Source organism: Chiloscyllium plagiosum, unplaced genomic scaffold (genome assembly GCF_037043375.1).
Source record: "Chiloscyllium plagiosum isolate Xiang-an unplaced genomic scaffold, Cpla_swu_hap1 HiC_scaffold_33, whole genome shotgun sequence".
Classification (NCBI taxonomy): Eukaryota; Metazoa; Chordata; class Chondrichthyes; order Orectolobiformes; family Hemiscylliidae; genus Chiloscyllium; species Chiloscyllium plagiosum.
This window is the reverse complement of record NW_028270171.1, coordinates 21,421,595-21,444,113: the sequence shown is the minus strand read 5'-3', so window position 1 is coordinate 21,444,113 and position 22,519 is coordinate 21,421,595. Positions and strand designations below refer to the sequence as shown.

Genomic DNA, 22,519 nt, shown 5'->3' with positions numbered 1-22,519 from the left:
CATTTCTTTCTTGTTCAAGAAAATATTCGGATAAATTTGATGCGTCGGTGGGTGTGGGGAAGGGATTGTGGGGGCTGATCTGATAGCCATTTGACATTGGCTGAGTTATGGGATCCCACAACCTGATTTGACTGTGTTAAAAATCCCACAACACCAGGTTACAGCTCAACGGGGTTATTTGGAAGTACAGCAGTCACCACCACCCCCGCCGTACCATCGGTGGGATACGTTCCAAGACCGACCGCAGAAGACCGAAACGGCGGATAGGGGCAAACCCATTCATTTAAATTGGAAAGTTACCTTCCTGGCAGCCCCCTGGTTCCAGAATGTTCCCTGTAGCACGTTCGGGCCGCGGATATGGGGGTTACCCTGTCCTGGCTTTCAGCGTGCTGCACCTTCGTCAGGTAACTGCAGAGCAGGATCATAAGACAGAAAACTGGTAACAAAAGATGATAGTTTCATGCAACTGAAAAGACAATAGATGGAACAATCACTGCAATCAACACGGCAAACTAGCAAAGGCAAGAGATTCACATTCCATTAACCTGCTTTTGAACTTGGCTAGTAGGCATTGGCTGCACCATTCCTGGAAACACTGCAATACCAGGCTGATACATGGAGGGGACAGAGCAAGCCCTTAAGCCATCTCCCTGCTCCAAAAATCCATTTAATACAAACACTCCCACGTTCGGGAGATATCAGCGATTAAACTGATAAGAACAGAAACTACACATATTCCGAGCCAAAAGGCCGAGAAGCGATAGCACATTAATACTCCAACGGTGGGGGTCATATTTGCCGACTATCCTTTCCATCAGCTTGATGATATTCAAAGTTCGTTTATTCCCTTACCGTGTACCTTCCAAGATTTCCGACCAGATCGGAAGATCACTTTGCAGCAGTCGCTGTGCTTTCCCCGTGGTTTTCTGTCCATCTGTTACCTAGCCGCGCAGATCGCGCTGACGACCAATCAGATGGCACGGGCCGGAGCCGCCATGGAAGCGCACGTCAGGTCGACTGCAGAGAGGTTTCTCCCGCTGATCGGGGACAGCAGCAGGGTCATTCTCCCGCTGATCGGGGACAGCAGCAGCAGCGGCGGCGGCAGGGTCATTTCCCCGGCATCTACAAGATTCACCAGAATTCCTCGGGCAGCAACCTTCCAAACCCATGGCCAACACAGCCTTGAGGGATGACGGCAGCAGATCCGTGGGAACACCACCATTCGCAAGTTCTTTCCCGAGGCACTCGCTGTCCTGAATTGCAAATATATCGTTGTTCCTCCGGTGTCACTGGGTCAAAATCTGGAATCCCCGCCCAAACAGCATCGCGGGGCTACCGACAGCACATGGACTGCAGCGGTTCGATGAGCAGCTCACCACCAGGGTGATCTCGGGATGGGCAAGAAATGTTGGCCTTGACAGAAAGATCCTATTCATTTCCTCCCCTTGTGTTCGTGTCGCTCGCCCATAAATGCGAATCATTGTTTCCCTCACGTACAGGATTCGCTCCTTGGCATTCCACATCAATCTGAAAAGTTGTGAAAAGTGAATTACGTCCGTGCACCCTTTCTTTATCGTCCACTTTCAATATCCTCTCTACTTGTATCCGACTCTCTGTGTAGAATGGGGAGGGAGCTGATCTCCCTATGTAAACAGGTCACGCTGCAAGCGCACCTCATCGCCACAAGCAGCTCGATTTGACCTCTCCGTTCACATTACTGCAGATTGCTGAGAACATTTGAAGCCGATCCAGTTGACAAACTGACAACTATTTTGCTACTTGCACCACAAACGATGACAAACCATTCCAAATCGTACGGGTGGCATTGTGGCTCAGTGGTTAGTACGGCTGCCTCGTGGCACCAGGGAGCTGAAGTGAGTTCCAGCCTCGGGCGATCGTCTGTGTGAATAATCTTTACGTGCAGACATAGCCACTAAAGCAGGTTGCTTCCGTATAGTAGTTTGCGAAGAAACAAACAGAGATGGGGGTTTCACTCTATTCAGGAAACAGACCAAAGCCATTTCTTTCTTGTTCAAGAAAATATTCGGATAAATTTGATGCGTCGGTGGGTGTGGGGAAGGGATTGTGGGGGCTGATCTGATAGCCATTTGACATTGGCTGAGTTATGGGATCCCACAACCTGATTTGACTGTGTTAAAAATCCCACAACACCAGGTTACAGCTCAACGGGGTTATTTGGAAGTACAGCAGTCACCACCACCCCCGCCGTACCATCGGTGGGATACGTTCCAAGACCGACCGCAGAAGACCGAAACGGCGGATAGGGGCAAACCCATTCATTTAAATTGGAAAGTTACCTTCCTGGCAGCCCCCTGGTTCCAGAATGTTCCCTGTAGCACGTTCGGGCCGCGGATATGGGGGTTACCCTGTCCTGGCTTTCAGCGTGCTGCACCTTCGTCAGGTAACTGCAGAGCAGGATCATAAGACAGAAAACTGGTAACAAAAGATGATAGTTTCATGCAACTGAAAAGACAATAGATGGAACAATCACTGCAATCAACACGGCAAACTAGCAAAGGCAAGAGATTCACATTCCATTAACCTGCTTTTGAACTTGGCTAGTAGGCATTGGCTGCACCATTCCTGGAAACACTGCAATACCAGGCTGATACATGGAGGGGACAGAGCAAGCCCTTAAGCCATCTCCCTGCTCCAAAAATCCATTTAATACAAACACTCCCACGTTCGGGAGATATCAGCGATTAAACTGATAAGAACAGAAACTACACATATTCCAAGCCAAAAGGCCGAGAAGCGATAGCACATTAATACTCCAACGGTGGGGGTCATATTTGCCGACTATCCTTTCCATCAGCTTGATGATATTCAAAGTTCGTTTATTCCCTTACCGTGTACCTTCCAAGATTTCCGACCAGATCGGAAGATCACTTTGCAGCAGTCGCTGTGCTTTCCCCGTGGTTTTCTGTCCATCTGTTACCTAGCCGCGCAGATCGCGCTGACGACCAATCAGATGGCACGGGCCGGAGCCGCCATGGAAGCGCACGTCAGGTCGACTGCAGAGAGGTTTCTCCCGCTGATCGGGGACAGCAGCAGGGTCATTCTCCCGCTGATCGGGGACAGCAGCAGCAGCGGCGGCGGCAGGGTCATTTCCCCGGCATCTACAAGATTCACCAGAATTCCTCGGGCAGCAACCTTCCAAACCCATGGCCAACACAGCCTTGAGGGATGACGGCAGCAGATCCGTGGGAACACCACCATTCGCAAGTTCTTTCCCGAGGCACTCGCTGTCCTGAATTGCAAATATATCGTTGTTCCTCCGGTGTCACTGGGTCAAAATCTGGAATCCCCGCCCAAACAGCATCGCGGGGCTACCGACAGCACATGGACTGCAGCGGTTCGATGAGCAGCTCACCACCAGGGTGATCTCGGGATGGGCAAGAAATGTTGGCCTTGACAGAAAGATCCTATTCATTTCCTCCCCTTGTGTTCGTGTCGCTCGCCCATAAATGCGAATCATTGTTTCCCTCACGTACAGGATTCGCTCCTTGGCATTCCACATCAATCTGAAAAGTTGTGAAAAGTGAATTACGTCCGTGCACCCTTTCTTTATCGTCCACTTTCAATATCCTCTCTACTTGTATCCGACTCTCTGTGTAGAATGGGGAGGGAGCTGATCTCCCTATGTAAACAGGTCACGCTGCAAGCGCACCTCATCGCCACAAGCAGCTCGATTTGACCTCTCCGTTCACATTACTGCAGATTGCTGAGAACATTTGAAGCCGATCCAGTTGACAAACTGACAACTATTTTGCTACTTGCACCACAAACGATGACAAACCATTCCAAATCGTACGGGTGGCATTGTGGCTCAGTGGTTAGTACGGCTGCCTCGTGGCACCAGGGAGCTGAAGTGAGTTCCAGCCTCGGGCGATCGTCTGTGTGAATAATCTTTACGTGCAGACATAGCCACTAAAGCAGGTTGCTTCCGTATAGTAGTTTGCGAAGAAACAAACAGAGATGGGGGTTTCACTCTATTCAGGAAACAGACCAAAGCCATTTCTTTCTTGTTCAAGAAAATATTCGGATAAATTTGATGCGTCGGTGGGTGTGGGGAAGGGATTGTGGGGGCTGATCTGATAGCCATTTGACATTGGCTGAGTTATGGGATCCCACAACCTGATTTGACTGTGTTAAAAATCCCACAACACCAGGTTACAGCTCAACGGGGTTATTTGGAAGTACAGCAGTCACCACCACCCCCGCCGTACCATCGGTGGGATACGTTCCAAGACCGACCGCAGAAGACCGAAACGGCGGATAGGGGCAAACCCATTCATTTAAATTGGAAAGTTACCTTCCTGGCAGCCCCCTGGTTCCAGAATGTTCCCTGTAGCACGTTCGGGCCGCGGATATGGGGGTTACCCTGTCCTGGCTTTCAGCGTGCTGCACCTTCGTCAGGTAACTGCAGAGCAGGATCATAAGACAGAAAACTGGTAACAAAAGATGATAGTTTCATGCAACTGAAAAGACAATAGATGGAACAATCACTGCAATCAACACGGCAAACTAGCAAAGGCAAGAGATTCACATTCCATTAACCTGCTTTTGAACTTGGCTAGTAGGCATTGGCTGCACCATTCCTGGAAACACTGCAATACCAGGCTGATACATGGAGGGGACAGAGCAAGCCCTTAAGCCATCTCCCTGCTCCAAAAATCCATTTAATACAAACACTCCCACGTTCGGGAGATATCAGCGATTAAACTGATAAGAACAGAAACTACACATATTCCGAGCCAAAAGGCCGAGAAGCGATAGCACATTAATACTCCAACGGTGGGGGTCATATTTGCCGACTATCCTTTCCATCAGCTTGATGATATTCAAAGTTCGTTTATTCCCTTACCGTGTACCTTCCAAGATTTCCGACCAGATCGGAAGATCACTTTGCAGCAGTCGCTGTGCTTTCCCCGTGGTTTTCTGTCCATCTGTTACCTAGCCGCGCAGATCGCGCTGACGACCAATCAGATGGCACGGGCCGGAGCCGCCATGGAAGCGCACGTCAGGTCGACTGCAGAGAGGTTTCTCCCGCTGATCGGGGACAGCAGCAGGGTCATTCTCCCGCTGATCGGGGACAGCAGCAGCAGCGGCGGCGGCAGGGTCATTTCCCCGGCATCTACAAGATTCACCAGAATTCCTCGGGCAGCAACCTTCCAAACCCATGGCCAACACAGCCTTGAGGGATGACGGCAGCAGATCCGTGGGAACACCACCATTCGCAAGTTCTTTCCCGAGGCACTCGCTGTCCTGAATTGCAAATATATCGTTGTTCCTCCGGTGTCACTGGGTCAAAATCTGGAATCCCCGCCCAAACAGCATCGCGGGGCTACCGACAGCACATGGACTGCAGCGGTTCGATGAGCAGCTCACCACCAGGGTGATCTCGGGATGGGCAAGAAATGTTGGCCTTGACAGAAAGATCCTATTCATTTCCTCCCCTTGTGTTCGTGTCGCTCGCCCATAAATGCGAATCATTGTTTCCCTCACGTACAGGATTCGCTCCTTGGCATTCCACATCAATCTGAAAAGTTGTGAAAAGTGAATTACGTCCGTGCACCCTTTCTTTATCGTCCACTTTCAATATCCTCTCTACTTGTATCCGACTCTCTGTGTAGAATGGGGAGGGAGCTGATCTCCCTATGTAAACAGGTCACGCTGCAAGCGCACCTCATCGCCACAAGCAGCTCGATTTGACCTCTCCGTTCACATTACTGCAGATTGCTGAGAACATTTGAAGCCGATCCAGTTGACAAACTGACAACTATTTTGCTACTTGCACCACAAACGATGACAAACCATTCCAAATCGTACGGGTGGCATTGTGGCTCAGTGGTTAGTACGGCTGCCTCGTGGCACCAGGGAGCTGAAGTGAGTTCCAGCCTCGGGCGATCGTCTGTGTGAATAATCTTTACGTGCAGACATAGCCACTAAAGCAGGTTGCTTCCGTATAGTAGTTTGCGAAGAAACAAACAGAGATGGGGGTTTCACTCTATTCAGGAAACAGACCAAAGCCATTTCTTTCTTGTTCAAGAAAATATTCGGATAAATTTGATGCGTCGGTGGGTGTGGGGAAGGGATTGTGGGGGCTGATCTGATAGCCATTTGACATTGGCTGAGTTATGGGATCCCACAACCTGATTTGACTGTGTTAAAAATCCCACAACACCAGGTTACAGCTCAACGGGGTTATTTGGAAGTACAGCAGTCACCACCACCCCCGCCGTACCATCGGTGGGATACGTTCCAAGACCGACCGCAGAAGACCGAAACGGCGGATAGGGGCAAACCCATTCATTTAAATTGGAAAGTTACCTTCCTGGCAGCCCCCTGGTTCCAGAATGTTCCCTGTAGCACGTTCGGGCCGCGGATATGGGGGTTACCCTGTCCTGGCTTTCAGCGTGCTGCACCTTCGTCAGGTAACTGCAGAGCAGGATCATAAGACAGAAAACTGGTAACAAAAGATGATAGTTTCATGCAACTGAAAAGACAATAGATGGAACAATCACTGCAATCAACACGGCAAACTAGCAAAGGCAAGAGATTCACATTCCATTAACCTGCTTTTGAACTTGGCTAGTAGGCATTGGCTGCACCATTCCTGGAAACACTGCAATACCAGGCTGATACATGGAGGGGACAGAGCAAGCCCTTAAGCCATCTCCCTGCTCCAAAAATCCATTTAATACAAACACTCCCACGTTCGGGAGATATCAGCGATTAAACTGATAAGAACAGAAACTACACATATTCCAAGCCAAAAGGCCGAGAAGCGATAGCACATTAATACTCCAACGGTGGGGGTCATATTTGCCGACTATCCTTTCCATCAGCTTGATGATATTCAAAGTTCGTTTATTCCCTTACCGTGTACCTTCCAAGATTTCCGACCAGATCGGAAGATCACTTTGCAGCAGTCGCTGTGCTTTCCCCGTGGTTTTCTGTCCATCTGTTACCTAGCCGCGCAGATCGCGCTGACGACCAATCAGATGGCACGGGCCGGAGCCGCCATGGAAGCGCACGTCAGGTCGACTGCAGAGAGGTTTCTCCCGCTGATCGGGGACAGCAGCAGGGTCATTCTCCCGCTGATCGGGGACAGCAGCAGCGGCGGCGGCGGCGGCAGGGTCATTTCCCCGGCATCTACAAGATTCACCAGAATTCCTCAGGCAGCAACCTTCCAAACCCATGGCCAACACAGCCTTGAGGGATGACGGCAGCAGATCCGTGGGAACACCACCATTCGCAAGTTCTTTCCCGAGGCACTCGCTGTCCTGAATTGCAAATATATCGTTGTTCCTCCGGTGTCACTGGGTCAAAATCTGGAATCCCCGCCCAAACAGCATCGCGGGGCTACCGACAGCACATGGACTGCAGCGGTTCGAGAGAGCAGCTCACCACCAGGGTGATCTCGGGATGGGCAAGAAATGTTGGCCTTGACAGAAAGATCCTATTCATTTCCTCCCCTTGTGTTCGTGTCGCTCGCCCATAAATGCGAATCATTGTTTCCCTCACGTACAGGATTCGCTCCTTGGCATTCCACATCAATCTGAAAAGTTGTGAAAAGTGAATTACGTCCGTGCACCCTTTCTTTATCGTCCACTTTCAATATCCTCTCTACTTGTATCCGACTCTCTGTGTAGAATGGGGAGGGAGCTGATCTCCCTATGTAAACAGGTCACGCTGCAAGCGCACCTCATCGCCACAAGCAGCTCGATTTGACCTCTCCGTTCACATTACTGCAGATTGCTGAGAACATTTGAAGCCGATCCAGTTGACAAACTGACAACTATTTTGCTACTTGCACCACAAACGATGACAAACCATTCCAAATCGTACGGGTGGCATTGTGGCTCAGTGGTTAGTACGGCTGCCTCGTGGCACCAGGGAGCTGAAGTGAGTTCCAGCCTCGGGCGATCGTCTGTGTGAATAATCTTTACGTGCAGACATAGCCACTAAAGCAGGTTGCTTCCGTATAGTAGTTTGCGAAGAAACAAACAGAGATGGGGGTTTCACTCTATTCAGGAAACAGACCAAAGCCATTTCTTTCTTGTTCAAGAAAATATTCGGATAAATTTGATGCGTCGGTGGGTGTGGGGAAGGGATTGTGGGGGCTGATCTGATAGCCATTTGACATTGGCTGAGTTATGGGATCCCACAACCTGATTTGACTGTGTTAAAAATCCCACAACACCAGGTTACAGCTCAACGGGGTTATTTGGAAGTACAGCAGTCACCACCACCCCCGCCGTACCATCGGTGGGATACGTTCCAAGACCGACCGCAGAAGACCGAAACGGCGGATAGGGGCAAACCCATTCATTTAAATTGGAAAGTTACCTTCCTGGCAGCCCCCTGGTTCCAGAATGTTCCCTGTAGCACGTTCGGGCCGCGGATATGGGGGTTACCCTGTCCTGGCTTTCAGCGTGCTGCACCTTCGTCAGGTAACTGCAGAGCAGGATCATAAGACAGAAAACTGGTAACAAAAGATGATAGTTTCATGCAACTGAAAAGACAATAGATGGAACAATCACTGCAATCAACACGGCAAACTAGCAAAGGCAAGAGATTCACATTCCATTAACCTGCTTTTGAACTTGGCTAGTAGGCATTGGCTGCACCATTCCTGGAAACACTGCAATACCAGGCTGATACATGGAGGGGACAGAGCAAGCCCTTAAGCCATCTCCCTGCTCCAAAAATCCATTTAATACAAACACTCCCACGTTCGGGAGATATCAGCGATTAAACTGATAAGAACAGAAACTACACATATTCCGAGCCAAAAGGCCGAGAAGCGATAGCACATTAATACTCCAACGGTGGGGGTCATATTTGCCGACTATCCTTTCCATCAGCTTGATGATATTCAAAGTTCGTTTATTCCCTTACCGTGTACCTTCCAAGATTTCCGACCAGATCGGAAGATCACTTTGCAGCAGTCGCTGTGCTTTCCCCGTGGTTTTCTGTCCATCTGTTACCTAGCCGCGCAGATCGCGCTGACGACCAATCAGATGGCACGGGCCGGAGCCGCCATGGAAGCGCACGTCAGGTCGACTGCAGAGAGGTTTCTCCCGCTGATCGGGGACAGCAGCAGGGTCATTCTCCCGCTGATCGGGGACAGCAGCAGCAGCGGCGGCGGCAGGGTCATTTCCCCGGCATCTACAAGATTCACCAGAATTCCTCGGGCAGCAACCTTCCAAACCCATGGCCAACACAGCCTTGAGGGATGACGGCAGCAGATCCGTGGGAACACCACCATTCGCAAGTTCTTTCCCGAGGCACTCGCTGTCCTGAATTGCAAATATATCGTTGTTCCTCCGGTGTCACTGGGTCAAAATCTGGAATCCCCGCCCAAACAGCATCGCGGGGCTACCGACAGCACATGGACTGCAGCGGTTCGATGAGCAGCTCACCACCAGGGTGATCTCGGGATGGGCAAGAAATGTTGGCCTTGACAGAAAGATCCTATTCATTTCCTCCCCTTGTGTTCGTGTCGCTCGCCCATAAATGCGAATCATTGTTTCCCTCACGTACAGGATTCGCTCCTTGGCATTCCACATCAATCTGAAAAGTTGTGAAAAGTGAATTACGTCCGTGCACCCTTTCTTTATCGTCCACTTTCAATATCCTCTCTACTTGTATCCGACTCTCTGTGTAGAATGGGGAGGGAGCTGATCTCCCTATGTAAACAGGTCACGCTGCAAGCGCACCTCATCGCCACAAGCAGCTCGATTTGACCTCTCCGTTCACATTACTGCAGATTGCTGAGAACATTTGAAGCCGATCCAGTTGACAAACTGACAACTATTTTGCTACTTGCACCACAAACGATGACAAACCATTCCAAATCGTACGGGTGGCATTGTGGCTCAGTGGTTAGTACGGCTGCCTCGTGGCACCAGGGAGCTGAAGTGAGTTCCAGCCTCGGGCGATCGTCTGTGTGAATAATCTTTACGTGCAGACATAGCCACTAAAGCAGGTTGCTTCCGTATAGTAGTTTGCGAAGAAACAAACAGAGATGGGGGTTTCACTCTATTCAGGAAACAGACCAAAGCCATTTCTTTCTTGTTCAAGAAAATATTCGGATAAATTTGATGCGTCGGTGGGTGTGGGGAAGGGATTGTGGGGGCTGATCTGATAGCCATTTGACATTGGCTGAGTTATGGGATCCCACAACCTGATTTGACTGTGTTAAAAATCCCACAACACCAGGTTACAGCTCAACGGGGTTATTTGGAAGTACAGCAGTCACCACCACCCCCGCCGTACCATCGGTGGGATACGTTCCAAGACCGACCGCAGAAGACCGAAACGGCGGATAGGGGCAAACCCATTCATTTAAATTGGAAAGTTACCTTCCTGGCAGCCCCCTGGTTCCAGAATGTTCCCTGTAGCACGTTCGGGCCGCGGATATGGGGGTTACCCTGTCCTGGCTTTCAGCGTGCTGCACCTTCGTCAGGTAACTGCAGAGCAGGATCATAAGACAGAAAACTGGTAACAAAAGATGATAGTTTCATGCAACTGAAAAGACAATAGATGGAACAATCACTGCAATCAACACGGCAAACTAGCAAAGGCAAGAGATTCACATTCCATTAACCTGCTTTTGAACTTGGCTAGTAGGCATTGGCTGCACCATTCCTGGAAACACTGCAATACCAGGCTGATACATGGAGGGGACAGAGCAAGCCCTTAAGCCATCTCCCTGCTCCAAAAATCCATTTAATACAAACACTCCCACGTTCGGGAGATATCAGCGATTAAACTGATAAGAACAGAAACTACACATATTCCAAGCCAAAAGGCCGAGAAGCGATAGCACATTAATACTCCAACGGTGGGGGTCATATTTGCCGACTATCCTTTCCATCAGCTTGATGATATTCAAAGTTCGTTTATTCCCTTACCGTGTACCTTCCAAGATTTCCGACCAGATCGGAAGATCACTTTGCAGCAGTCGCTGTGCTTTCCCCGTGGTTTTCTGTCCATCTGTTACCTAGCCGCGCAGATCGCGCTGACGACCAATCAGATGGCACGGGCCGGAGCCGCCATGGAAGCGCACGTCAGGTCGACTGCAGAGAGGTTTCTCCCGCTGATCGGGGACAGCAGCAGGGTCATTCTCCCGCTGATCGGGGACAGCAGCAGCAGCGGCGGCGGCAGGGTCATTTCCCCGGCATCTACAAGATTCACCAGAATTCCTCGGGCAGCAACCTTCCAAACCCATGGCCAACACAGCCTTGAGGGATGACGGCAGCAGATCCGTGGGAACACCACCATTCGCAAGTTCTTTCCCGAGGCACTCGCTGTCCTGAATTGCAAATATATCGTTGTTCCTCCGGTGTCACTGGGTCAAAATCTGGAATCCCCGCCCAAACAGCATCGCGGGGCTACCGACAGCACATGGACTGCAGCGGTTCGATGAGCAGCTCACCACCAGGGTGATCTCGGGATGGGCAAGAAATGTTGGCCTTGACAGAAAGATCCTATTCATTTCCTCCCCTTGTGTTCGTGTCGCTCGCCCATAAATGCGAATCATTGTTTCCCTCACGTACAGGATTCGCTCCTTGGCATTCCACATCAATCTGAAAAGTTGTGAAAAGTGAATTACGTCCGTGCACCCTTTCTTTATCGTCCACTTTCAATATCCTCTCTACTTGTATCCGACTCTCTGTGTAGAATGGGGAGGGAGCTGATCTCCCTATGTAAACAGGTCACGCTGCAAGCGCACCTCATCGCCACAAGCAGCTCGATTTGACCTCTCCGTTCACATTACTGCAGATTGCTGAGAACATTTGAAGCCGATCCAGTTGACAAACTGACAACTATTTTGCTACTTGCACCACAAACGATGACAAACCATTCCAAATCGTACGGGTGGCATTGTGGCTCAGTGGTTAGTACGGCTGCCTCGTGGCACCAGGGAGCTGAAGTGAGTTCCAGCCTCGGGCGATCGTCTGTGTGAATAATCTTTACGTGCAGACATAGCCACTAAAGCAGGTTGCTTCCGTATAGTAGTTTGCGAAGAAACAAACAGAGATGGGGGTTTCACTCTATTCAGGAAACAGACCAAAGCCATTTCTTTCTTGTTCAAGAAAATATTCGGATAAATTTGATGCGTCGGTGGGTGTGGGGAAGGGATTGTGGGGGCTGATCTGATAGCCATTTGACATTGGCTGAGTTATGGGATCCCACAACCTGATTTGACTGTGTTAAAAATCCCACAACACCAGGTTACAGCTCAACGGGGTTATTTGGAAGTACAGCAGTCACCACCACCCCCGCCGTACCATCGGTGGGATACGTTCCAAGACCGACCGCAGAAGACCGAAACGGCGGATAGGGGCAAACCCATTCATTTAAATTGGAAAGTTACCTTCCTGGCAGCCCCCTGGTTCCAGAATGTTCCCTGTAGCACGTTCGGGCCGCGGATATGGGGGTTACCCTGTCCTGGCTTTCAGCGTGCTGCACCTTCGTCAGGTAACTGCAGAGCAGGATCATAAGACAGAAAACTGGTAACAAAAGATGATAGTTTCATGCAACTGAAAAGACAATAGATGGAACAATCACTGCAATCAACACGGCAAACTAGCAAAGGCAAGAGATTCACATTCCATTAACCTGCTTTTGAACTTGGCTAGTAGGCATTGGCTGCACCATTCCTGGAAACACTGCAATACCAGGCTGATACATGGAGGGGACAGAGCAAGCCCTTAAGCCATCTCCCTGCTCCAAAAATCCATTTAATACAAACACTCCCACGTTCGGGAGATATCAGCGATTAAACTGATAAGAACAGAAACTACACATATTCCAAGCCAAAAGGCCGAGAAGCGATAGCACATTAATACTCCAACGGTGGGGGTCATATTTGCCGACTATCCTTTCCATCAGCTTGATGATATTCAAAGTTCGTTTATTCCCTTACCGTGTACCTTCCAAGATTTCCGACCAGATCGGAAGATCACTTTGCAGCAGTCGCTGTGCTTTCCCCGTGGTTTTCTGTCCATCTGTTACCTAGCCGCGCAGATCGCGCTGACGACCAATCAGATGGCACGGGCCGGAGCCGCCATGGAAGCGCACGTCAGGTCGACTGCAGAGAGGTTTCTCCCGCTGATCGGGGACAGCAGCAGGGTCATTCTCCCGCTGATCGGGGACAGCAGCAGCGGCGGCGGCGGCGGCAGGGTCATTTCCCCGGCATCTACAAGATTCACCAGAATTCCTCAGGCAGCAACCTTCCAAACCCATGGCCAACACAGCCTTGAGGGATGACGGCAGCAGATCCGTGGGAACACCACCATTCGCAAGTTCTTTCCCGAGGCACTCGCTGTCCTGAATTGCAAATATATCGTTGTTCCTCCGGTGTCACTGGGTCAAAATCTGGAATCCCCGCCCAAACAGCATCGCGGGGCTACCGACAGCACATGGACTGCAGCGGTTCGAGAGAGCAGCTCACCACCAGGGTGATCTCGGGATGGGCAAGAAATGTTGGCCTTGACAGAAAGATCCTATTCATTTCCTCCCCTTGTGTTCGTGTCGCTCGCCCATAAATGCGAATCATTGTTTCCCTCACGTACAGGATTCGCTCCTTGGCATTCCACATCAATCTGAAAAGTTGTGAAAAGTGAATTACGTCCGTGCACCCTTTCTTTATCGTCCACTTTCAATATCCTCTCTACTTGTATCCGACTCTCTGTGTAGAATGGGGAGGGAGCTGATCTCCCTATGTAAACAGGTCACGCTGCAAGCGCACCTCATCGCCACAAGCAGCTCGATTTGACCTCTCCGTTCACATTACTGCAGATTGCTGAGAACATTTGAAGCCGATCCAGTTGACAAACTGACAACTATTTTGCTACTTGCACCACAAACGATGACAAACCATTCCAAATCGTACGGGTGGCATTGTGGCTCAGTGGTTAGTACGGCTGCCTCGTGGCACCAGGGAGCTGAAGTGAGTTCCAGCCTCGGGCGATCGTCTGTGTGAATAATCTTTACGTGCAGACATAGCCACTAAAGCAGGTTGCTTCCGTATAGTAGTTTGCGAAGAAACAAACAGAGATGGGGGTTTCACTCTATTCAGGAAACAGACCAAAGCCATTTCTTTCTTGTTCAAGAAAATATTCGGATAAATTTGATGCGTCGGTGGGTGTGGGGAAGGGATTGTGGGGGCTGATCTGATAGCCATTTGACATTGGCTGAGTTATGGGATCCCACAACCTGATTTGACTGTGTTAAAAATCCCACAACACCAGGTTACAGCTCAACGGGGTTATTTGGAAGTACAGCAGTCACCACCACCCCCGCCGTACCATCGGTGGGATACGTTCCAAGACCGACCGCAGAAGACCGAAACGGCGGATAGGGGCAAACCCATTCATTTAAATTGGAAAGTTACCTTCCTGGCAGCCCCCTGGTTCCAGAATGTTCCCTGTAGCACGTTCGGGCCGCGGATATGGGGGTTACCCTGTCCTGGCTTTCAGCGTGCTGCACCTTCGTCAGGTAACTGCAGAGCAGGATCATAAGACAGAAAACTGGTAACAAAAGATGATAGTTTCATGCAACTGAAAAGACAATAGATGGAACAATCACTGCAATCAACACGGCAAACTAGCAAAGGCAAGAGATTCACATTCCATTAACCTGCTTTTGAACTTGGCTAGTAGGCATTGGCTGCACCATTCCTGGAAACACTGCAATACCAGGCTGATACATGGAGGGGACAGAGCAAGCCCTTAAGCCATCTCCCTGCTCCAAAAATCCATTTAATACAAACACTCCCACGTTCGGGAGATATCAGCGATTAAACTGATAAGAACAGAAACTACACATATTCCAAGCCAAAAGGCCGAGAAGCGATAGCACATTAATACTCCAACGGTGGGGGTCATATTTGCCGACTATCCTTTCCATCAGCTTGATGATATTCAAAGTTCGTTTATTCCCTTACCGTGTACCTTCCAAGATTTCCGACCAGATCGGAAGATCACTTTGCAGCAGTCGCTGTGCTTTCCCCGTGGTTTTCTGTCCATCTGTTACCTAGCCGCGCAGATCGCGCTGACGACCAATCAGATGGCACGGGCCGGAGCCGCCATGGAAGCGCACGTCAGGTCGACTGCAGAGAGGTTTCTCCCGCTGATCGGGGACAGCAGCAGGGTCATTCTCCCGCTGATCGGGGACAGCAGCAGCAGCGGCGGCGGCAGGGTCATTTCCCCGGCATCTACAAGATTCACCAGAATTCCTCGGGCAGCAACCTTCCAAACCCATGGCCAACACAGCCTTGAGGGATGACGGCAGCAGATCCGTGGGAACACCACCATTCGCAAGTTCTTTCCCGAGGCACTCGCTGTCCTGAATTGCAAATATATCGTTGTTCCTCCGGTGTCACTGGGTCAAAATCTGGAATCCCCGCCCAAACAGCATCGCGGGGCTACCGACAGCACATGGACTGCAGCGGTTCGATGAGCAGCTCACCACCAGGGTGATCTCGGGATGGGCAAGAAATGTTGGCCTTGACAGAAAGATCCTATTCATTTCCTCCCCTTGTGTTCGTGTCGCTCGCCCATAAATGCGAATCATTGTTTCCCTCACGTACAGGATTCGCTCCTTGGCATTCCACATCAATCTGAAAAGTTGTGAAAAGTGAATTACGTCCGTGCACCCTTTCTTTATCGTCCACTTTCAATATCCTCTCTACTTGTATCCGACTCTCTGTGTAGAATGGGGAGGGAGCTGATCTCCCTATGTAAACAGGTCACGCTGCAAGCGCACCTCATCGCCACAAGCAGCTCGATTTGACCTCTCCGTTCACATTACTGCAGATTGCTGAGAACATTTGAAGCCGATCCAGTTGACAAACTGACAACTATTTTGCTACTTGCACCACAAACGATGACAAACCATTCCAAATCGTACGGGTGGCATTGTGGCTCAGTGGTTAGTACGGCTGCCTCGTGGCACCAGGGAGCTGAAGTGAGTTCCAGCCTCGGGCGATCGTCTGTGTGAATAATCTTTACGTGCAGACATAGCCACTAAAGCAGGTTGCTTCCGTATAGTAGTTTGCGAAGAAACAAACAGAGATGGGGGTTTCACTCTATTCAGGAAACAGACCAAAGCCATTTCTTTCTTGTTCAAGAAAATATTCGGATAAATTTGATGCGTCGGTGGGTGTGGGGAAGGGATTGTGGGGGCTGATCTGATAGCCATTTGACATTGGCTGAGTTATGGGATCCCACAACCTGATTTGACTGTGTTAAAAATCCCACAACACCAGGTTACAGCTCAACGGGGTTATTTGGAAGTACAGCAGTCACCACCACCCCCGCCGTACCATCGGTGGGATACGTTCCAAGACCGACCGCAGAAGACCGAAACGGCGGATAGGGGCAAACCCATTCATTTAAATTGGAAAGTTACCTTCCTGGCAGCCCCCTGGTTCCAGAATGTTCCCTGTAGCACGTTCGGGCCGCGGATATGGGGGTTACCCTGTCCTGGCTTTCAGCGTGCTGCACCTTCGTCAGGTAACTGCAGAGCAGGATCATAAGACAGAAAACTGGTAACAAAAGATGATAGTTTCATGCAACTGAAAAGACAATAGATGGAACAATCACTGCAATCAACACGGCAAACTAGCAAAGGCAAGAGATTCACATTCCATTAACCTGCTTTTGAACTTGGCTAGTAGGCATTGGCTGCACCATTCCTGGAAACACTGCAATACCAGGCTGATACATGGAGGGGACAGAGCAAGCCCTTAAGCCATCTCCCTGCTCCAAAAATCCATTTAATACAAACACTCCCACGTTCGGGAGATATCAGCGATTAAACTGATAAGAACAGAAACTACACATATTCCAAGCCAAAAGGCCGAGAAGCGATAGCACATTAATACTCCAACGGTGGGGGTCATATTTGCCGACTATCCTTTCCATCAGCTTGATGATATTCAAAGTTCGTTTATTCCCTTACCGTGTACCTTCCAAGATTTCCGACCAGATCGGAAGATCACTTTGCAGCAGTCGCTGTGCTTTCCCCGTGGTTTTCTGTCCATCTGTTACCTAGCCGCGCAGATCGCGCTGACGACCAATCAGATGGCACGGGCCGGAGCCGCCATGGAAGCGCACGTCAGGTCGACTGCAGAGAGGTTTCTCCCGCTGATCGGGGACAGCAGCAGGGTCATTCTCCCGCTGATCGGGGACAGCAGCAGCGGCGGCGGCGGCGGCAGGGTCATTTCCCCGGCATCTACAAGATTCACCAGAATTCCTCAGGCAGCAACCTTCCAAACCCATGGCCAACACAGCCTTGAGGGATGACGGCAGCAGATCCGTGGGAACACCACCATTCGCAAGTTCTTTCCCGAGGCACTCGCTGTCCTGAATTGCAAATATATCGTTGTTCCTCCGGTGTCACTGGGTCAAAATCTGGAATCCCCGCCCAAACAGCATCGCGGGGCTACCGACAGCACATGGACTGCAGCGGTTCGAGAGAGCAGCTCACCACCAGGGTGATCTCGGGATGGGCAAGAAATGTTGGCCTTGACAGAAAGATCCTATTCATTTCCTCCCCTTGTGTTCGTGTCGCTCGCCCATAAATGCGAATCATTGTTTCCCTCACGTACAGGATTCGCTCCTTGGCATTCCACATCAATCTGAAAAGTTGTGAAAAGTGAATTACGTCCGTGCACCCTTTCTTTATCGTCCACTTTCAATATCCTCTCTACTTGTATCCGACTCTCTGTGTAGAATGGGGAGGGAGCTGATCTCCCTATGTAAACAGGTCACGCTGCAAGCGCACCTCATCGCCACAAGCAGCTCGATTTGACCTCTCCGTTCACATTACTGCAGATTGCTGAGAACATTTGAAGCCGATCCAGTTGACAAACTGACAACTATTTTGCTACTTGCACCACAAACGATGACAAACCATTCCAAATCGTACGGGTGGCATTGTGGCTCAGTGGTTAGTACGGCTGCCTCGTGGCACCAGGGAGCTGAAGTGAGTTCCAGCCTCGGGCGATCGTCTGTGTGAATAATCTTTACGTGCAGACATAGCCACTAAAGCAGGTTGCTTCCGTATAGTAGTTTGCGAAGAAACAAACAGAGATGGGGGTTTCACTCTATTCAGGAAACAGACCAAAGCCATTTCTTTCTTGTTCAAGAAAATATTCGGATAAATTTGATGCGTCGGTGGGTGTGGGGAAGGGATTGTGGGGGCTGATCTGATAGCCATTTGACATTGGCTGAGTTATGGGATCCCACAACCTGATTTGACTGTGTTAAAAATCCCACAACACCAGGTTACAGCTCAACGGGGTTATTTGGAAGTACAGCAGTCACCACCACCCCCGCCGTACCATCGGTGGGATACGTTCCAAGACCGACCGCAGAAGACCGAAACGGCGGATAGGGGCAAACCCATTCATTTAAATTGGAAAGTTACCTTCCTGGCAGCCCCCTGGTTCCAGAATGTTCCCTGTAGCACGTTCGGGCCGCGGATATGGGGGTTACCCTGTCCTGGCTTTCAGCGTGCTGCACCTTCGTCAGGTAACTGCAGAGCAGGATCATAAGACAGAAAACTGGTAACAAAAGATGATAGTTTCATGCAACTGAAAAGACAATAGATGGAACAATCACTGCAATCAACACGGCAAACTAGCAAAGGCAAGAGATTCACATTCCATTAACCTGCTTTTGAACTTGGCTAGTAGGCATTGGCTGCACCATTCCTGGAAACACTGCAATACCAGGCTGATACATGGAGGGGACAGAGCAAGCCCTTAAGCCATCTCCCTGCTCCAAAAATCCATTTAATACAAACACTCCCACGTTCGGGAGATATCAGCGATTAAACTGATAAGAACAGAAACTACACATATTCCGAGCCAAAAGGCCGAGAAGCGATAGCACATTAATACTCCAACGGTGGGGGTCATATTTGCCGACTATCCTTTCCATCAGCTTGATGATATTCAAAGTTCGTTTATTCCCTTACCGTGTACCTTCCAAGATTTCCGACCAGATCGGAAGATCACTTTGCAGCAGTCGCTGTGCTTTCCCCGTGGTTTTCTGTCCATCTGTTACCTAGCCGCGCAGATCGCGCTGACGACCAATCAGATGGCACGGGCCGGAGCCGCCATGGAAGCGCACGTCAGGTCGACTGCAGAGAGGTTTCTCCCGCTGATCGGGGACAGCAGCAGGGTCATTCTCCCGCTGATCGGGGACAGCAGCAGCAGCGGCGGCGGCAGGGTCATTTCCCCGGCATCTACAAGATTCACCAGAATTCCTCGGGCAGCAACCTTCCAAACCCATGGCCAACACAGCCTTGAGGGATGACGGCAGCAGATCCGTGGGAACACCACCATTCGCAAGTTCTTTCCCGAGGCACTCGCTGTCCTGAATTGCAAATATATCGTTGTTCCTCCGGTGTCACTGGGTCAAAATCTGGAATCCCCGCCCAAACAGCATCGCGGGGCTACCGACAGCACATGGACTGCAGCGGTTCGATGAGCAGCTCACCACCAGGGTGATCTCGGGATGGGCAAGAAATGTTGGCCTTGACAGAAAGATCCTATTCATTTCCTCCCCTTGTGTTCGTGTCGCTCGCCCATAAATGCGAATCATTGTTTCCCTCACGTACAGGATTCGCTCCTTGGCATTCCACATCAATCTGAAAAGTTGTGAAAAGTGAATTACGTCCGTGCACCCTTTCTTTATCGTCCACTTTCAATATCCTCTCTACTTGTATCCGACTCTCTGTGTAGAATGGGGAGGGAGCTGATCTCCCTATGTAAACAGGTCACGCTGCAAGCGCACCTCATCGCCACAAGCAGCTCGATTTGACCTCTCCGTTCACATTACTGCAGATTGCTGAGAACATTTGAAGCCGATCCAGTTGACAAACTGACAACTATTTTGCTACTTGCACCACAAACGATGACAAACCATTCCAAATCGTACGGGTGGCATTGTGGCTCAGTGGTTAGTACGGCTGCCTCGTGGCACCAGGGAGCTGAAGTGAGTTCCAGCCTCGGGCGATCGTCTGTGTGAATAATCTTTACGTGCAGACATAGCCACTAAAGCAGGTTGCTTCCGTATAGTAGTTTGCGAAGAAACAAACAGAGATGGGGGTTTCACTCTATTCAGGAAACAGACCAAAGCCATTTCTTTCTTGTTCAAGAAAATATTCGGATAAATTTGATGCGTCGGTGGGTGTGGGGAAGGGATTGTGGGGGCTGATCTGATAGCCATTTGACATTGGCTGAGTTATGGGATCCCACAACCTGATTTGACTGTGTTAAAAATCCCACAACACCAGGTTACAGCTCAACGGGGTTATTTGGAAGTACAGCAGTCACCACCACCCCCGCCGTACCATCGGTGGGATACGTTCCAAGACCGACCGCAGAAGACCGAAACGGCGGATAGGGGCAAACCCATTCATTTAAATTGGAAAGTTACCTTCCTGGCAGCCCCCTGGTTCCAGAATGTTCCCTGTAGCACGTTCGGGCCGCGGATATGGGGGTTACCCTGTCCTGGCTTTCAGCGTGCTGCACCTTCGTCAGGTAACTGCAGAGCAGGATCATAAGACAGAAAACTGGTAACAAAAGATGATAGTTTCATGCAACTGAAAAGACAATAGATGGAACAATCACTGCAATCAACACGGCAAACTAGCAAAGGCAAGAGATTCACATTCCATTAACCTGCTTTTGAACTTGGCTAGTAGGCATTGGCTGCACCATTCCTGGAAACACTGCAATACCAGGCTGATACATGGAGGGGACAGAGCAAGCCCTTAAGCCATCTCCCTGCTCCAAAAATCCATTTAATACAAACACTCCCACGTTCGGGAGATATCAGCGATTAAACTGATAAGAACAGAAACTACACATATTCCAAGCCAAAAGGCCGAGAAGCGATAGCACATTAATACTCCAACGGTGGGGGTCATATTTGCCGACTATCCTTTCCATCAGCTTGATGATATTCAAAGTTCGTTTATTCCCTTACCGTGTACCTTCCAAGATTTCCGACCAGATCGGAAGATCACTTTGCAGCAGTCGCTGTGCTTTCCCCGTGGTTTTCTGTCCATCTGTTACCTAGCCGCGCAGATCGCGCTGACGACCAATCAGATGGCACGGGCCGGAGCCGCCATGGAAGCGCACGTCAGGTCGACTGCAGAGAGGTTTCTCCCGCTGATCGGGGACAGCAGCAGGGTCATTCTCCCGCTGATCGGGGACAGCAGCAGCGGCGGCGGCGGCGGCAGGGTCATTTCCCCGGCATCTACAAGATTCACCAGAATTCCTCAGGCAGCAACCTTCCAAACCCATGGCCAACACAGCCTTGAGGGATGACGGCAGCAGATCCGTGGGAACACCACCATTCGCAAGTTCTTTCCCGAGGCACTCGCTGTCCTGAATTGCAAATATATCGTTGTTCCTCCGGTGTCACTGGGTCAAAATCTGGAATCCCCGCCCAAACAGCATCGCGGGGCTACCGACAGCACATGGACTGCAGCGGTTCGAGAGAGCAGCTCACCACCAGGGTGATCTCGGGATGGGCAAGAAATGTTGGCCTTGACAGAAAGATCCTATTCATTTCCTCCCCTTGTGTTCGTGTCGCTCGCCCATAAATGCGAATCATTGTTTCCCTCACGTACAGGATTCGCTCCTTGGCATTCCACATCAATCTGAAAAGTTGTGAAAAGTGAATTACGTCCGTGCACCCTTTCTTTATCGTCCACTTTCAATATCCTCTCTACTTGTATCCGACTCTCTGTGTAGAATGGGGAGGGAGCTGATCTCCCTATGTAAACAGGTCACACTGCAAGCGCACCTCATCGCCACAAGCAGCTCGATTTGACCTCTCCGTTCACATTACTGCAGATTGCTGAGAACATTTGAAGCCGATCCAGTTGACAAACTGACAACTATTTTGCTACTTGCACCACAAACGATGACAAACCATTCCAAATCGTACGGGTGGCATTGTGGCTCAGTGGTTAGTACGGCTGCCTCGTGGCACCAGGGAGCTGAAGTGAGTTCCAGCCTCGGGCGATCGTCTGTGTGAATAATCTTTACGTGCAGACATAGCCACTAAAGCAGGTTGCTTCCGTATAGTAGTTTGCGAAGAAACAAACAGAGATGGGGGTTTCACTCTATTCAGGAAACAGACCAAAGCCATTTCTTTCTTGTTCAAGAAAATATTCGGATAAATTTGATGCGTCGGTGGGTGTGGGGAAGGGATTGTGGGGGCTGATCTGATAGCCATTTGACATTGGCTGAGTTATGGGATCCCACAACCTGATTTGACTGTGTTAAAAATCCCACAACACCAGGTTACAGCTCAACGGGGTTATTTGGAAGTACAGCAGTCACCACCACCCCCGCCGTACCATCGGTGGGATACGTTCCAAGACCGACCGCAGAAGACCGAAACGGCGGATAGGGGCAAACCCATTCATTTAAATTGGAAAGTTACCTTCC

The 22,519-nt window shown here is 50.2% G+C and overlaps 11 non-coding genes across 11 annotated transcripts; all 11 read right to left on the bottom strand.

Moving 5' to 3' along the window:
- Nucleotides 1–570: 570 nt before the first annotated feature.
- On the bottom strand, nucleotides 571–762 carry LOC148141298 (U2 spliceosomal RNA). Its single transcript, XR_015752632.1, has one exon. It is a non-coding gene; the product is annotated as a U2 spliceosomal RNA (small nuclear RNA).
- Nucleotides 763–2,588: 1,826 nt separating this feature from the next.
- LOC148141297 (U2 spliceosomal RNA) lies at nucleotides 2,589–2,780 on the bottom strand. The gene has a single exon (XR_015752748.1). It is a non-coding gene; the product is annotated as a U2 spliceosomal RNA (small nuclear RNA).
- Nucleotides 2,781–4,606: 1,826 nt separating this feature from the next.
- Nucleotides 4,607–4,798, bottom strand: LOC148141296 (U2 spliceosomal RNA). The gene has a single exon (XR_015752631.1). It is a non-coding gene; the product is annotated as a U2 spliceosomal RNA (small nuclear RNA).
- A 1,826-nt stretch (nucleotides 4,799–6,624) lies between these two features.
- On the bottom strand, nucleotides 6,625–6,816 carry LOC148141295 (U2 spliceosomal RNA). Its single transcript, XR_015752747.1, has one exon. It is a non-coding gene; the product is annotated as a U2 spliceosomal RNA (small nuclear RNA).
- A 1,830-nt stretch (nucleotides 6,817–8,646) lies between these two features.
- LOC148141294 (U2 spliceosomal RNA) lies at nucleotides 8,647–8,838 on the bottom strand. Its single transcript, XR_015752630.1, has one exon. It is a non-coding gene; the product is annotated as a U2 spliceosomal RNA (small nuclear RNA).
- A 1,826-nt stretch (nucleotides 8,839–10,664) lies between these two features.
- Nucleotides 10,665–10,856, bottom strand: LOC148141293 (U2 spliceosomal RNA). Its single transcript, XR_015752746.1, has one exon. It is a non-coding gene; the product is annotated as a U2 spliceosomal RNA (small nuclear RNA).
- A 1,826-nt stretch (nucleotides 10,857–12,682) lies between these two features.
- Nucleotides 12,683–12,874, bottom strand: LOC148141292 (U2 spliceosomal RNA). Its single transcript, XR_015752745.1, has one exon. It is a non-coding gene; the product is annotated as a U2 spliceosomal RNA (small nuclear RNA).
- A 1,830-nt stretch (nucleotides 12,875–14,704) lies between these two features.
- LOC148141291 (U2 spliceosomal RNA) lies at nucleotides 14,705–14,896 on the bottom strand. Its single transcript, XR_015752744.1, has one exon. It is a non-coding gene; the product is annotated as a U2 spliceosomal RNA (small nuclear RNA).
- A 1,826-nt stretch (nucleotides 14,897–16,722) lies between these two features.
- LOC148141290 (U2 spliceosomal RNA) lies at nucleotides 16,723–16,914 on the bottom strand. The gene has a single exon (XR_015752743.1). It is a non-coding gene; the product is annotated as a U2 spliceosomal RNA (small nuclear RNA).
- A 1,830-nt stretch (nucleotides 16,915–18,744) lies between these two features.
- Nucleotides 18,745–18,936, bottom strand: LOC148141289 (U2 spliceosomal RNA). Its single transcript, XR_015752629.1, has one exon. It is a non-coding gene; the product is annotated as a U2 spliceosomal RNA (small nuclear RNA).
- A 1,826-nt stretch (nucleotides 18,937–20,762) lies between these two features.
- On the bottom strand, nucleotides 20,763–20,954 carry LOC148141288 (U2 spliceosomal RNA). The gene has a single exon (XR_015752742.1). It is a non-coding gene; the product is annotated as a U2 spliceosomal RNA (small nuclear RNA).
- Between the last annotated feature and the right edge of the window lie 1,565 nt (nucleotides 20,955–22,519).